A 13,293-nucleotide genomic window follows, 5' to 3' on the forward strand; every position below is an offset into this window, starting at 1 on the left:
AAACTGTGGGCGGGGGGGTGGGATGCAGCGAGGAAGGAAACACCCCACCTCCCCGTTTCTCCTATCCTTTAATCCTTTCTTCTGCCTTGTGACTAGTTTTGTGCCTTAACCTTGGCTGAAGGGGGTGGATAGCCATACACTTGGTTCTAGTTTAGATTCTGTTTATTTAGACGTAGTTGTAGATCTTTTCTGCCTGAAGAAGCCATCTTTATAAAAAAGCCAAATCCTGAGAGACAGGAGTCAGACACAATCTGTGTTCCGAAAAAAGTCAGATGTCTGAAACAAAGGAGAACCTTTAAGCACATTTACACACTCTAAGTGCTAGAGGCGCATACAATAGTGGTGTCTCAAGGAGGGAAGATTAAGTCTGGCATTATCCAAGAGCTTTTAGTTGGACATGGTGAGAAGAGTTCACACGTGGAAGTTGATTGCGGGATCCCTCAGTACATCAGTATCCCTAACCATAAAAAAGAGTTGTGGGCAGGTGTTTATTCTCATAGAATGCCTGCCTCCAACTGCTGATTGTGCCTTCTTGCTAATGCAGACTCTGGGATGTTAATGCAGTGGTGATGGCTCAAACTGCTGTGTCCCTGCAAGAAACTGGAGCTCTGTATTGAGGTCCTGGCTTCAGACTTCAGCCTGGCCCAGCCCCAGTCATGGCTGGCATTGGGGAAGTGAACCAGCAAGTGGACACCCCTCCTTCCATCTTCTTTCCCCACCCCCCGGGGAAAAAAAGTAACTTTGAGCCCTGTATAGGATGATTTTAGGTACAACTCATGAGCTGGCATTATGGCATATTGGGTTTAGCTGCTACCTGTGATGGTGGTATCCCATGTGGGCTCCAGTTTCAGTGTTGGTTTCTCTACTTTCAATCCAGCTCCCTGCTAATGGCCTGGGAAAAGCACTGGAAGCTGTCCCAAGTGTTTGGGCCACTGCCACCCACATGGGAAGCCCACATGAGGCTCCTGGCTTCAGCCTGGCCCAGCCCTGGCCTTTGCAGGCATCTGAGAAGTGTGCCAGCAGATCAAAGATCTCTGTCTCTCCCACTCTCTCTGTAACTGACTTTCAAACAAACAAATCTTTAAAAAGATATAACTCATGTACCATGTGGTTTTCCCATTTAAAGTGCACAATTAAAATGGTTTTGTATATTCACAGAATTGTGTGACCATCACAATTTCAGTCTCATCACATCCAAAGAAACCTTTACTCTTTGTTTTCTCTTTCTCCCTCCCTCTCTAAAATTCTCCCAGTCTTAGGCAATCAAAAGCCTATTTTTCTGCACTAGATTTGCCTGTTCTGGATATTTTGTATGAATGGAATCATGTAGTATGGAGTCCATTGTAACTGGCTTTTTAGCATAATATTTTCAATATTCATCCATGTTGTAAATATACTGGTATCTCACTCCTTTTTTATTGTTATTTTACATTCCATTGTATGGATGTATCATTTTTTCCCATTTGATACACTTTTGGGGCTGTGAACATTGATGTACAAAATTTTTGTATGAGTATGTTTTTTTAAAAAAGATTTATTTATTTATTTGAAAGTCAGAGTTACACACAGAGAGAAGGAGAGGCAGAGAGAGAGAGAGGTCTTCCATCCACTGGTTCACTTCCCAATTGGCCGCAACAGCTGGAGCTGCACTGATCCAAAGCCAAGAGCCAGGAGCTTCCTCCCGGTCTCCCACACGGGTGCAGGGGCCCAAGGGCTTGGGACATCTTGTACTGCTTTCCCAGGCTATAGCTGAGAGCTGGATCGGAAGTGGAGCAGCCTGGTCTCAAACCAGCGCCCATATGGGATGCCGGCCCTTCAGGCCAGGGCGTTAACCCGCTGCGCCACAGTGCCGGCCCCCATGAGTATCTGTTTTCATTTTTCTGGGGGACATGCTTCAAAGTGGAGTTGCTAGATCCTTCAGTATCTATATGATTAACTTTCTGAGGAGCCACCAAACTATTTCCACATCACCCGAGTTTCTTTTACATTTTCCATCACCACCAGCATGGTGTGAAGCTTTCACTTTCTCTATAACCTCATCGATACTTGTTAGTCTGCCTTAAAGAAAATGTATTGCCATCTTAGTGGTTATCAAATGGTATCTGGTGGTTTTGGTTCACATTTCTCTCACAATAATAATGCTAATATTTTCATATGTTTACTGGCTGTTTGTAGCTCTTTTTAGAGAAATGTCTGTTCTGATACTTTGCCCACTTTCAATGTTATTAATCTTTTTATTACTGAGTGTAAGTTGGCAGTTTGATCCTTGCTTGGTGTAAAATGGAACATTGTCAGTATTTACGGTACCGGAGACTGAGAGGTTTGGGGGACTTAACGATGACAATTCTCTCTTCCACAGTGTTCTGTGGAGCAGACCTTACCCACTCTCATGGTTTCCATCAGGGTCCTGTATACTTACGGCTTGTATTTATATTTATGTCTGTATTTACAGTTTTGAAACTCCTCCTCAGATCCATGTTTAAATTTCAATTGCCTGCTGGAATATTTACCTGGGTATTTCAGAGGCTTGTAAAAATTAACATGTCCAAAATTAAAACCACTTTAAATCTTCCCCTCTTGTGTCTTCCAAGCCTCTCTGCTGGAAATATCTTCTGTGTCCCTCTCCTTATCTAATTAGCTACACATATCCATTTTATTTCCTGTAGTTTTTAAATTTTCAAATATCATTATTGAGGCCGGCACTGTGGCATAGTGGGTAGAGCCGCTGCCTGAGGGCTAGCATCTCATGGGGGCACGGATTTAAGACCCAGCTGCTTCACTGCTGATCCAGCTCTCTGCTGTGTAGAAAATGGCCCAAGTCCTTGGGCCCTTGCACCCATGTAAGAGACCCGGAAAAAGCTCCAGGCCATTGCAGCCATTTGGGGAGTAAACCAACGGATGGAAGTCTCTCTCTCTCTCTCTCTCTCTCTCTCTCTGTCTCTGTCTCTCTCTCCTCCTCTGCCTCTCTGTAGCTCTGCCTTCCAAATAAATAAATAAATCTTTCAAAAATTATTATTTTGGGGCAGGCATTGTGGCACAGCGGGTTAACGCCCTGGCCTGAGGCACCAGCATCCCATGTGGGCACCAGTTCTGGTCCCCGCTGCTCCTCCTCCAATCCAGCTCTCTGCTGTGGCCTGGGAAAGCAGTACAAGATGGCCCAAGTCCTTGGGCCCCTGTACCCGCATGGGAGACCTGGAGGGAGCTGCTGGCTCCTGGCTTCAGGTTGGCACAGCTCGGGCCGTTGCGGCCATCTTGGGAATGAACCAGCTGATGGAAGACACCTCTCTCTGTCTCTACTTCTCTCTGTAACTGTCTTTTAAATAAATAAATCTTTTAAAAATATTATTTTTGAAATTTTTATTCATTTCATTTATTTGAAATGCAGAGAGACGGAAAGAAAACCAGAAGGAGACCAATGGAGATCTCTCATATGCTGGTTCATTCCCCAAGTGCCTGCAACAGCAAGGGCTGAACCAGGTGGAAGCCAGGAGTCAAGAACTCAATCTGAATAAAAAATTAATAAAATTAAATAAAGAAATACAAAAATAAAGTGGGAAAAAAATGAACTCAATCTGAATCACCCACAATGGTGGTCAGGAACTACTTGAGCCATAACCTGCTGCCCCCATGATGTACATCAACAGGAGCTAAAACCTGAAACCAGGTTCTCCAACAAAGGATGTAGGTATCTTAAGCTGTGGCTCAACTGTTGCACCGAATGCCACTCCCATCCCCATCATATGTGTGTGTGTGTGTGTATATATATAATATATATGGAAACATATAATATATAATATATATATTTGAAAGAGCAGAGGGGAGAGGGGGAAGGGAGAGGTCTGCCATCCACTGGTTCACTCCTGGCTGAAGGCAGGAGCCAGGAACTCCATCCTGTTCTCCTACATGGGTGGCCCAAGTACCTAGGCCATCTGGCAATGCAAGCAGTGGCTTAACCGGCTGCACCACAACACTTCCACCCTTCTTCCCCCAGGGTGTATTTATTTATTTATTTATTTATCATTTCTTCTCCATCCCCACTGCCACCATTTATCTGAGCCTGTTTAGTTCATTTATCTGAAGAGTTGCAAAGTAACTTAGAAACTAAATTAGCATTTGTGGAATCTTTACAACTCTTAATTACTTTGTTTCAAGTTCAAGTAAAAGGAAATAGTGTTATGAAAAGATTAAAATGGTTACCTTGGTGTCCTAGTTCTTTCTTTCTTTCTTTCTTTTTTTTTTTTTACAAATTGAGGAACAATAGTTTTAATTAAAGGTAAGTTTTAGAAAAACATTAATTATGCAGTACTACCATATACAAATGGATTTTCTACAAGTAGCTCAAGCATCCAGTAAAATAGTAAGAGGTGAATTGTAATTTTTTTTCAGTCATACTGAGAAAACCTAATGTGCTGACTTGCTTGTTGAGTCTTTTCCAGTCTAATCTTTTCAGCTTTGGTGATTAACTTCTCAGTGCCTCTCTTCTTTTCTTGGCCTGTCTACCAAAATCTTCTGCCAGTATCTCTGTTTGTGATCACCAGAAAGGACCTCTAGTTTCCAGCAGTGTTTCTTCTTGATTTCTGTGTGTGCATTCATTACTGCTTGAGCATCCTCAGGAGTTTTAAATCTAGCATGGCAGTCTGTGTCTCCTTCTAGCAAACCAACATAAACAACTTCCGAGACTGCAGCCAAAGTATCCTGGACTTGTTTCCTGCAAGGTAGGGGCTCTGTGCTAAGTGATTGTGAAGATCCTAGTTCTTAAAAGCGAAATGGGATATAGGGTGTTTCTGGGAAAACTACTCTAGTACTAGTAACTGTGTCTGGAATTTTGCAACGATCCCTTGTGCCTCTAGTTATTCATTTCTGATCATTGCATTGACTAGGCTGTATCATTTATTAATTTTTTCTTTTTAAGATTTATTTGAAAGTCACAGAGAGAGGAGGAGGAGGGGAGAGAGAGAGAGAGAGAGAGAGGGAGAGAGGGAGAGAGAGAGAGAGAAATCTTCCATCTGCACAATGTCAGCCCCTTTTAAAATTTTTTAAAAATATTTATTTATTTATTTACTTGAAAGAGTTACACAGAGAGAGAAGGAGAAGCAGAGAGAGAGAGGGAAATAGAGAGGTCTTCCATCTGCTGATTCACTCCCCAATTGGTCACAATGGCCAGAGCTGCGCCGATCCGAAGCCAGGAGCCAGGAGCTTCCTCCGGGTCTCCCACATGGGTGCAGGGGCTCAAGGACTTGGGCTGTCCTCTACTGCTTTCCCAGGCCATAGCAGAGCACTAGATATAAAGTGAAGCAGCTGGGACTCGAACAGGCTCCCATATAGGATGCCGGCACTGCAGGCTGTGGCTTTACCAGCTACACCACAGTGCCGGCCCCTTAAAATTATTTTTAAAGATTTGTTTATTTATTTGAAAGGCAGAGTTACAGAGAAAGAGAGATCCTCCAACCTCTGCTCACTCCCCAAATGGCCACAATAGTCAGGGCTGGGCCAGGCCAAAGAAAGGAGCTTGGAACTCTGTCCAGGTCTTCCATGAGAATAGCATTCTCTGCTGCCTTCCCGGGTGTGTTAGCAGGGAGCTGGACTAGGAGCACAGGCTGCCGGGACTGAAACTGGCACTCCAACATGGATGCTGGCATTGGTATTGCAGGTGGCAGCTCAACCCACTGCACCACAACACTGCCCCCTAGGTGGTACCACTTCTAATCTTTCTTATATTCTCCCTAGGAAAAAGAGATTAAGCTTATTTTTCCCCTTTAGTACCTAGACAATATTCAGTGTAATCTAATAATTAAGCAGGAGTGAAATATTAACTGTAGAATCTAAGTGATTCTACAATATAAATGCTCATTGTATGATGCTTTTCACTAGGCTTGCAAGTTTTCATAATAAAATACAGGGAGTGAATTGAGTGAAAATGTCCCCCAGGGTTCATGTGTGCAAGCCTCATCCCAGTGTGGCAGTATGGAGAGGTGGTAAACCTTTAAGTCATGGGGCCTAGTAGTAGGTAATGAGGTCTTTGAGGGGTGTCACCTGTGGAAGAGTCTGGAGAGGGAACGAGTGGATGGAAGTTCTCTTTCTCTGTATCTCTCTCCCTCTCTGCAACCCTGACTTTCAAATAAATAAACAAATCTCTAAAACAAAAACTACTTGTCTGGAGGAGTTAGTCCTTGAGAAAGTGAGTTGCTACAAAGTGAGGCCATCACACGGCCTCTTTAGCACAGTACTGTTCCTTTCTCTGCATCTCTGCCATGTAATACAGCCAAGAGGAGCTCACCAGAGGCCAAAAAGATGGGGCCACCATTCTAGGACTTACGGCCTCTAAAACACGGGCCAAATAAACTTCTTTTTCTTTTGTATAAAGTACCCAGCTTCCCATATTTTGTTATAGTAACAGAAAGCAATCTAACACAGTCAGATCATGGTACCATGTGCTCTGAAATCATTGATGGCTTCCCATAACTTTTAGCTTTAAATCTAAAATCCTTAATACAACCTGGAGTTCTCTGCATAATCTCTTCCCTAACGACCATTCTCATCCTTGTTCACTATGCTATAGACACACAGTTTCTCACACTTCCTGGGTCTTCCACTCTGTGCCTCTGCATGAATTGTTCCCTCTTCTCAGAAATACCCTTCCTTCTAACATCTGGTGCCAGAATTGAGGTACAGTGGATTAAGCCACTGCCTGTGACATGGGCAACTGACATCTAAGTGCCAGTTTGAGTCCTGGCTGCTCCATTACCAATCCAGATCCCTGCTAATGCACCTGGGAAGGCAGTGGAAAATGGCCCAAGTACTTGGATTCCTGCCACATATGTGAGAGACCGAGATGGAGTTCCTGGCTCCTGAGTTTGGCCTGGCCCAGACCTGGCTGTTGCGACCATTTGGGAAGTGAGCCAATGAATGAACAATCTTTTTATCTATCTCTCCCACTCTCTCTGTTGCTCTTATTTCAAATAAAATACATCTTTAAAAAAACACAAAAACAAATGTGGACTCCTATTCATTTTATGCCTTGCTTTGCTTCTTAGTTTAGTTTCGATTACATTAGATCTCTTATTTACACACTTTTTTAGAGAAAGATTTATTTTATTTATTTGAAAGGCAGAGTTACAGAGAGGGAGGGAGACAGAGAAAGAGAGAGGGAGATCTTCTGTCTGCTGGTTCACTCCCCAAATGGTGGCAGTGGTCAGGGCTAGGCCAGGCTGAAGCCGGGAGCCAGGCATTTAATCTGGTTCTTCCATGTGGGTGCAGGGGCCAATCATTGTCTGTGTTGCAGGTGGTGGCTTAACCTGCTACATCACAATGGTGGCCCCATTTGTACATGTACATCACTCATTACCACTCATTGTTGTTATATAATAATTACAATTAAACAATAGGAATATATACATTATTTTATTTTTTATTCTTTCTATGATTATGACTTTTTTTTTTCTGCGACGGGGACGGGCACACGTTGGCGGGGTATGATTATGACTTTTATATCCATCTTTCCCTCTAGACTGTGAATTTCTTAAAGATAGTGCCCATGCTGTTTTGTATGCCACTTTATACCTAGTACCAGAGCCTGGCACATAACAAGCCTTCAATTGCACAGGCTTTTTTTTTTTTTTTTTTTGACAGGCAGAGTGGACAGTGAGAGAGAGAGAGGGAGAAAGGTCTTCCTTTTCCATTGGTTCACCCCCCAACGGCCATGGTGGCTGGTGCGCTGTGGCTGGTGCACCGCGCTGATCCGAAGCCAGGAGCCAGGTGCTTCCTCCTGCTCTCCCATGCGGGTGCAGGGCCCAAGCACTTGGGCCATCCTCCACTGCACTCCTGGGCCATAGCAGAGAGCTGGACTGGAAGAGAAGCAATCGGGACAGAATCTGGCACCCCGACCGACTAGAACCTGGGGTGCCGGCGCCGCAGGTGGAGAATTAGCCTATTGAGCCACGGCGCCAGCCAGGTTTTTTTTTTTTTTTTTTTAGATTTATCTATTTGTTTGAAAGAGAGAGAGAGAGAGAGAGGGAGGGAAAGGAAGGGAAAGAGAGAGAGGTCCTTCATCCTCTGGTTCACTCCCCAAATGGCTGCAATGACCAGGGCTGGGCTGGGACGAAGCCAGGAGCCAGTATCTTCATCTGGGTCTCCCACCTGAGTGCAGGGGTCCAAGTATTTGAGCCATCTTCTGGTGCTTTTCCCGGCACATTAGCAGGGAGCTGGATGAGAAGCACAGCAGTGAGGACTTGAACTGGTGCCCATATGGATGCAGGTATTGTAGGTGGCTGGTTAACCTGCTGCACCACAACACCTGCCCCTCAATCATACTTTCTGAGTAAATGAAAGAAAGCAAAGTATGAATTTCAAATTGATTGGGCTGGGAGCAGGGTGCCTTTATAGGTCCCTGAGCAGGAGACTGACCTGCTGATATAGGGCAGGTTGTCCTGGCAGTCATGGAGGGCAGACAATCATGTCACGTATGCCTATCTCCAGCACCTATCACAGGGCCAGGCTGCTGAATGAGTGGTCATGTTGGATGTGGCTCCAGTACGGTAAACATGAGATGATGAGGACTCGGCCCTCACAACAGCAAGAATGGGGATTAAACAGGGCTGGCGCTGTGGCACAGTGGGTAAAGCCGCCGCCTGTAGTGCTGGCACCCGATGTGGATGCTGGTTTGAGACCTGGCTGCTCCACTTCCAATCTAGCTCTCTGCTATGACGCGGGAAAGTGGTAAAAGATGGCCCAACTGCTTGGGCCCCTGCACCTGCATGGGAGACCCACATGAAGCTCCTGGCTCCTGGCTCCAGATTGGTGCAGCTCTGGCTGGGGAGTGAACCAGTGAATGGAAGACCTCTCTCTCTCTCTCTCTGCAACTCTGCCTTTCAAATAAATAAAATTCAAATTTTTTTTTAAAAAAGAACGGGGAGTAAACAGTGAGTGGGGAGACTCAGAGGGTGGGCCTGAGTGGCCATGGTGCTGGGACTGGGCATCAGAGGACAAGGGGTAGTCAGAAATGACCATCTAAACTTTGAGGGGAAATAGCATGAGAGGGAAGAACATGCCCACTTGGAGGTGTCCTCCAACAGGCTTCTCACAAAGCTTGGTGCACAGCCAGAGGCTGCCCCCAGATTTAATGGCTACCCCTCCCTAACAGAATAAAAACCTGCTCTCTCAACATCTCTGAATTTCAACTTCCATTCTAGAGTTGTTCATTAGTTCATTCCTTAGTGGTGTTTTGTTTTGTTTTGTTTTGTAATCCTTTACTCATCTCACTTCCTGGAGGAACATGCAAAAGATAGATCAGAGGACTATTTTATTTAGTAGGCAATAGGGACGTACTGAAGTGTGTTAAAAGAAGTGGATTATATTTTCAGTGTTAGATTTTAGAAGAGTGGCAGCAATGCGGAGAGTGGGTTTGGGGACTGATGAGCATAGGGAAGACAGAAGACTGGGGACAGGTGAGGAATAGGCCTTTGGCTTGGGCTGTGCAGCGTATTCCTAGCAAGGGTTGGTGGGAGCTGAGAGCCAGCGATGTGCTTGGTGAACTCAGAGGAAGAACCTCCTTTTTCAGATTCACACAGTGTCATCATTCAGGTGGATGGCAGCCACATCAGGAGACAGTGCCAGGAACTGTCAATGGTCTAGGTAGGAATATAAAGAGGACCAGCAAGTGAGTGAACCTGAACTATAGCCGTGGCAATGGGCTTAGAAAAAATAGAACACCTACAACGTGCTGTGAACTGCTGCACATTCATACTTTTTACCTGCTCTGTAAATACATATCTGGGCCCTTTAAATAGTTTCCTTTGCCAAATGGAACTTTGCCAATACAGGGCACTGGATGGGCACTGTGGGCGGAAAGAGTTTTGCTTCCTAGTTCCAGCGTGGCTTTTTCCTTCCGTGCTGCAGCACACGAGGCGCCCATGGTCCCCAGCTCCTGCAGGGTTGCAGCTCCCTCTGGCACGGAGCTGCTGTGTGCTGACAGCCTCTCTGGGTTCTGGCTCCTGCAGTGCCTGGCAGCCAGTGGCTCCTGGCAGCTAGCAACTTCCTCCAGAACACCCATCCCCAACCCCAGCCAGGTTTTGGAGAAGAGGCCCCTGGCTCCTGCAGCGTTTGCAGCTTCTCCAGTGTCCAGCTCCAGTATCTCGAAGCACCCGGCAATTCTCAGCAGCGGTTTTCAGAAGCACTCCACAGTGCCCAGCAGCATCCAGTATTGGACAGAAGTACCCAGCGACACCCAGCAGGGGCACCAATGGGTGGCTTCTCCTGGAGCAACATCCGATGGTTTTGTAGGTGAGCTACTGCCCCGTGAACAGCTTTCCCTAGCCTCCTAGAGGGAAGATCTCTGGGAAATTCCAGGGGGCTGATTCCTGCCAAGTTCTGCTCGTGTGGCACTGCAGCAACTTTGCTGTGTGTTCGCTGTGCTCCCTGGGTCTCTGTTCTTGAGAGGAAAGGAGGTCTTTCTCGAGGGCTCTGCCTCAGACCCAGCTATGGGGCTCCTCGCATCTGCTCTCCTCCTATCCTTTGTTCTCTATTTCTCACTACTTGATTCTTCATCTCTCATATCCCCAGTTATAGTTAGTAATTATTTCTATTATAGTTTTTCTGTTTTACTGTGTTGTTGTTGATCTCTCCTTATGGGACTATACCTAATTCAGAATTGATTACAGTTAGGAGTATTCCCCATAAGATACCACTGCAATGTGGACGTGAAGGAGAGAGAGAGAGAAGCTAAAGCAACTTCCAGATTCTGACTTGAAGAGGCAACGGTGCCATAAACTAGGAAGGAGAATAAGGGCAGGAGGCACATAGAATTTGAAGTGTCAAGGCTGGCGTTGTGGCATAGCTGGTAAAGTCACCGCCTGTGACACCAGCATGCCCTGTGGGCAGTGGTTCAAGTCTCAGCTGCTTCACTTCTGATCCAGCTCCTTGATAGTGCACCTGGGCAAGCAGTGGAAGATGGGCCAAGTGTTTGGGCCCCTGACACTCACGTGGGAGACCTCGGCACAGCTCCTGGCTCCTGGCTTCTGCCAGATGGAAGTGAATGGAAGAGCTCACTCTGACTCTCCCTCTCTCTCTTTCTGTAACTTTCAAATACATACATACATCTTTTAAAAAATTTTTCAAAGAATTTGAGGTTTTGTTGGAGGTGTCTAGAGTACTGGCAGTATTGCAATCTGGGGCTCAATGGAATATACAGATCTGGAATTACCCATACAGCAGTGATCAAGGAAAGCTTATTTTTTTTTAATTTTTTTAATTTTTTTATTTATTATTTTTGACAGGCAGAGTGGACAGTGAGAGAGAGAGAGACAGAGAGAAAGGTCTTCCTTTTGCCGTTGGTTCACCCTCCAATGGCCGCCGCGGTAGCGCGCTGCGGCCGGCGCACCGCGCTTTTCCGATGGCAGGAGCCAGGTGCTTCTCCTGGTCTCCCATGGGGTGCAGGGCCCAAGCACTTGGGCCATCCTCCACTGCACTCCCTGGCCACAGCAGAGAGCTGGCCTGGAAGAGGGGCAACCGGGACAGGATCGGTGCCCCGACCGGGACTAGAACCCGGTGTGCCGGCGCCGCAAGGCAGAGGATTAGCCTGTTGAGCCACGGCGCCGGCCGAAAGCTTATTTTTAATAAGTGGGCTCTTGAAGGAAGAGACAGTAGTAGGTATGTTAGTCTGTTTTTTTTACTAGAACAAAAATGCCTAAGTCAGGCTAACTTTATGTAGAAAATAGGTTTGGAAGCTCAAGTCCACAAACAGCATGATATAAGCTCTAGTATGTCCCTGTGCCCCTTGGCTGTATTACTTCAGGGGAGATGGCAATGGTGGGAGTGCATGTGTGCAAAAGTGATCACATTGTGAACAGGAAGCCAGAGAGCAACTTGTGGAATAGGCTTTTACTTCAACTCCCAGAGCTTACTCTAGGAGGCCAGCATGTCCCAGCACCTCCAATGACCCAAGCACCGCCCACTGGCAGTGACCCCAGCGTTTTGGCTCTCTTACAAATAGAAACTGACGAGGCCAAACTGCAGCCCACACAAGGCTTGTTGGGGGCTTATGCTTGAGCATGGGAGAGACAGCAGGGCAGGAAGAGGTTTGCTAACTGGCTCCTCTAGGGGAGCTGGCACGGGTTTTTATCAGGTGGGGAGGTGTGGTGATTCCTTCCTTGCCAGGACGCTCGGGTTTGCACTGGGTGTTCTGCACAGGCACAGTTCCCTTTTTTGTTGTTGTGGCTACAAAAGGCTCAAAATGGAGGTGGTAAGTAGCACCACCACCCCAGGAGGTCACATATCCGCTACACTGGGTTATTTTGAGCACACGTGCAGGTCAGGGGAGTCCTGACTAGGGACGCAGGGTGTCTTGTGGTTAGGGGCTGGACGTTCCTTGTGCCTGATTATCTTGGAGCTGGAGATGGACACCTAACCAGTCTGGAGGTAGATACAGTCAGGCACTTCCGGCAGGAAGCAGGGGCGGATGATGCCTTGAAATCTGTGAGTGACGTGTCTATGGTGTCTCACCACGAGGCCCCGCCTCTTAAAGGTTCCACAGCGTTTTCCACTGCTTCTCTGGGGACCAGGCTTCCCACATGAGACTATGGAAGACAAATCATAGTAGCAGGGGGTCTCAGAGAACACTGGCCATCTGTACATAAAGTGACTGAACACCCACTCACTGCTTGAATTTGAATGTGGAAGTCAAAACCCTGAGACTTACTTAAGGCACATTTTCATGAACCAGCCCAGGGCAGAGAGGAAATTAAGAAAACATTTAGTTAGTGTGCTGAGTATGGCTGTGTAACGTACGTTATCATATCATGTAATGTACAATCAATCACTTTGGAATGTCCTAAGCAGTAGAAAAATAAAGCCCTTCTCCAGAAACCTAGAGAAATCTGTGAAAGAGAAGAAAAAATAGAAGGGGCCGACGCCGTGGTGCACTAGGCTAATCCTCCACCTGCGGCGCCGGCATCCCACATGGGCACCGGTTCTGGTCCCGGCTGCTCCTCTTCCAATCCAGCTCTCTGCTGTGACCTGGGAAAGCAGTAGAAGATGGCCCAAGTGCTTGGGCCTGCAGCCGCGTGGGAGACCAGGAAGAGGCTCCTGGCTCTTGGCTTCGGATCAGCGCAGCTCCGGCTGTTGCCACCATTTGGGGAGTGAACCAACGGAAGGAAGACCTTTTTCTCTGTCTCTCTCTCACTGTCTGTAATTCTACCTGTCAAATAAATATGTACAATCTTAAAAAAAAATAGAAAACAGAAATAACACAATTTAGTAATGTGGTAAATGAGTAATTTTTTTATAATACATATTTTCATG

The sequence above is a fragment of the Lepus europaeus genome, chromosome 2, assembly GCF_033115175.1.
Source record: "Lepus europaeus isolate LE1 chromosome 2, mLepTim1.pri, whole genome shotgun sequence".
In the NCBI taxonomy this organism is placed as follows: Eukaryota; Metazoa; Chordata; class Mammalia; order Lagomorpha; family Leporidae; genus Lepus; species Lepus europaeus.